The 3901-nt window shown below is 25.9% G+C and overlaps 1 non-coding gene across 1 annotated transcript; it reads right to left on the bottom strand.

Moving 5' to 3' along the window:
• Window positions 1–1558: 1558 nt before the first annotated feature.
• Window positions 1559–1623, bottom strand: LOC113387105. The gene has a single exon (XR_003368073.1). It is a non-coding gene; the product is annotated as a U7 small nuclear RNA (small nuclear RNA).
• Between the last annotated feature and the right edge of the window lie 2278 nt (window positions 1624–3901).

Genomic DNA, 3901 nt, shown 5'->3' with positions numbered 1-3901 from the left:
TTGCTTAAATATCTATGATGATATTTAGTTTGCTCGTCAGTAGAGTCCTTTCTTTATCATCCAAACTAAATTTAATTTGCTCGTCAGTAGAGTCCTTTCTTTATCATCTAAATTAAATTTAATTTGCTAGTCAGTAGAGTTCTTTCTTTATCATCTAACTTGAATTTTTAATTTGCTCGTCAGTAGAGTCTTTTTTTTATTATCTAAACTAATTTTGATTTGCTCGTCAGTAGAGTCCTTTCTTTATGATCTACGACAATATTTGAGTTGCTCGTCAGTAAAGTCCCTTTTCTATTTTTGAAGTTGCTAAATTAATTGCTCGTCAGTAGAGTCCTTTTTTTATTTTCTAGAACCAAATTTAAAATTGCTTGTCAGTAGAGTCCTTTTTCTATTTTCTGGGTCCATATTTAATTTGCTCGTCAGTAGAGTTCCTTTTTATTTTTTACTTCCAAATTTAAGTTTGCTCGTCAGTAGAGTCCTTTTTCTATTTCCTAAGTCAGTATTTAAATTGCTCGTTAGTAGAGTCCTTTTTCTATTTTCTAGATTAATATTTGAATTTGCTCGTCAGTAGTCCCCTTCTTGTTTTCTAAGTTTTTATTATAACTTGGTCGTCAGTAGAGTCTTTTTTTCTAGAATCTATGTTGATGTTTAATTTGCTCGTCAGTAGAGTCCTTTTCCTAGTTCTTGATAAAACAAACTAAAGTTCGATTTAAACTATGTTAAATATATTATTAATACTTAATATTTTTTTAAAGAAATGCCAGTAATATCAAAAAACTTCAAAAAAGTTCTTGAAAAGGAATACTCGTAATTTCATTAAAAATATATTCAAATAATGTTCAGTAATAATAAATATTCATTTATTCTAAATGTTTAATAAAAAAAAATTAAACTAAGTATAAAATATCGGTACCCTTTTTTTGTAAACAAAAGCTAGAATTAATTATTAATTTATTTTATAATTAGGTTCTTGTAAGAATTCTATTATAATTGAATGTAGATTCACTTGTAATTGAATTATTGCAAAGGCATTTCATTTTTAAATTAGAGTTCTTTTATAAAGAATGCAGAAAAAACTGTTTGTTTTTAACAATTACTATTCTAGAACACATTATAACAATTTTCTTAGAAGAACATGTCGATCAACGCTAGAACATATTCTAGAACTAATTTTTAGGCTATCCAGAACATTTTTAGTCTACTAAGAATACTTTCTTTCAGACTATTAAGAATATTTCATACAATCTAGGACAAATTTAGAATATGTAGTGCATAGTAGTGCAAGTATCTAGAACATTTTCGTACAATCTAGAACATATTTAGACTAAGTGGAATGTTTTTAGACTATCTAGAACATTTTCAGACTACCCGCAGCATTTTCGTTCTTATTCACAACATATAAAACTCCTTCAAACTATTCTATATATTCTAGACAACTATATATTCTAGAACAAATTGCAACGACGTTCTTGCAAGAACAGACTCGTAGCAAAGCTAGAACATAATTTAGTACTTAATTTAGTACCAAGTAATTAATGTATATGATGGTTTGTTTGTATTTGGAGTTCTATCCGCAAAGATAGAACTCCGTTCTTGAAAAAGTTAAAAGAACAATAATTATTTTACAAATTCTGGGGAGTTCGTTCGAACTTTAAGACCCGCACGGAATATCTTGTGCGTCGTTCGTTAACAGTTTTATGAACACTCGTGCCATCTGTTATACCTTAGATATTTAGAATACTTTGTCTAGAACAATTTTCAGACTGCCTAGAATTTTTCTGGCTACCTAGAACATTCTAGGACTATACGAAACATATCTAAGCATTTTCAGAATATCTAAAAATTTTTGTACCAAAACATTTTGAGACTAAAACATTTTCATACTATTAAGAACATTTTTAGACTACGTAGAATATTTTCATAAAATCTAGAACATTTTCAAACTGCGTGCAACATTTTCATACAATCTATAATTACAGTTTTACAAATACAATTTTAGACTCACTAGAACTTTTCCAGACTATATAGAATCAATTCATACTATCTAGAACCTTTTTAGACCAAAACATTTTTAGACCATGTAGAACATTTTTATATAATCTAGAACATTTTCATACTATCTAAAACATTTTTATACTATTAAGAATAATTTCGGATTATGCACAACATTTTAAGACTATTAAGAACATGAAAACATGAAAACATGAAATATTTTCAGGTTATTTGATATATCAGATTTAATTATCTAGAACATTGTCATACTTCCTCGAATATTCTTTGTCTACATTTATAAACTATTAAGGACATTTTTAGAATATAGAACATTTTCAGACTATATAGAATATTTTTAGACTAACTAGAAGAACATTTCCAGACTATCTAAAACTAAAATTTAAACATTTTCGACTATCAAGAACATATCTGGGGCATTCAGGCTATATTGAATATTTTTAGACTATCTAGATATCTAGAAGAACATTTTTAGACGAATATATTAATTTAGAAAAATATGTTTAGGCTATCTGAAATATTTTTAGACTATCTAGAACATTTTTAGTAGATAGAGAGAACATTTTCATGAAATTCAGATCATTTTTATACAATCTAAACATTGTCATAATTTCTAGAATATTCTTAGTCAATCTAATACATTTTTGAACTATTAAGAACATTTTTAGTCTATTAAGAACATTTTCAGGCTATCTAGAACATTTTAGGGCTTCAACATTTAATATATATATATATATATATATATATATATTTAATAAATATATATGTATATATATATATATATTTAATAAATATATATATATATATATATATAATGATATATACGCGTATATATCACTAATGAATATATAACTCCGTATGCGGAGTTAATAAAGCGTTTTATTACTTCCTATTAGTAACACTTCATATATGTGTCTTTTTTATACCCTAGTAAATGTATACATATATACATACATATATACATATATACATATATATATATATATATATATATATATTATATATCCATATATATATATATATATATATATATATATATATGGTGTGTATGTATATATACATTATCATCCCCTTTGTGACGTGTATTCCGAGGGCGGTTTTACACTACGGTCGATTTTGTAATTTCATTTGTAGCACTGAAGGCAAAAGGCAAAACTTGCTACACTAAAACCCCGTTAAAACGATTTTCCAGAGTATAAAACACCTGTCTTAAACGAGAAATCAACTTTTTGTATGCCTCTAATATTTTAGAATGTTACTTCAACCTTAGTATGTTACCCAGCTTTACAAGAATCGTAAAAACAATATTACGATTTAAAATGTCGATTCTTAATGTAATTTTAATAAATAGTTACTTATGATTTATTAATATTAATTTTATTTTTTTTATGTTCTAGGTTCAAGAACAGAGTGGCTTGTTGGTGTTTGTTTTCCACAATTAGGAAACAAGTGAGTTTTAATTTTATTATCTTTATATTAGTTTTATAATTAATTAATAATTAATAAATCTTGGCAAGCGTTGTTAAAAACAGAATTGAAGGGATTTTAAATAAAAATCACAGGGCCAACGATTTAATAAAGTAAATTATGATGTATTTATGCCTTTATTTATTATATCTCTTGTATCTTATAAAGAATTTGATTTATATTGATGATGTGTAAGACAAATTCGTACAAAATTAAATAGTCTACAATATTGTCTAACACCATAAGGCTTTACAATAACTAGTTATATTCTAAAAGTACATTTGAAAACGTGTAAATAAATTCAAACCAAAAAATTTTCAACCCCTAATGAACTTTGGTAAAAGTGCATTTAAATAACTTTAAAACAATTTATGGAATTTAAGTAATACATTAGGCAACTTTGTGCTGAATTAAATAACGCACA

The sequence above is a fragment of the Ctenocephalides felis genome, unplaced genomic scaffold (assembly GCF_003426905.1).
Source record: "Ctenocephalides felis isolate EL2017-DRISC unplaced genomic scaffold, ASM342690v1 CF-g0.4_SCAFFOLD_03571, whole genome shotgun sequence".
NCBI classification, from domain to species: domain Eukaryota; kingdom Metazoa; phylum Arthropoda; class Insecta; order Siphonaptera; family Pulicidae; genus Ctenocephalides; species Ctenocephalides felis.
This window is presented reverse-complemented; position numbering and strand designations above follow the sequence as displayed.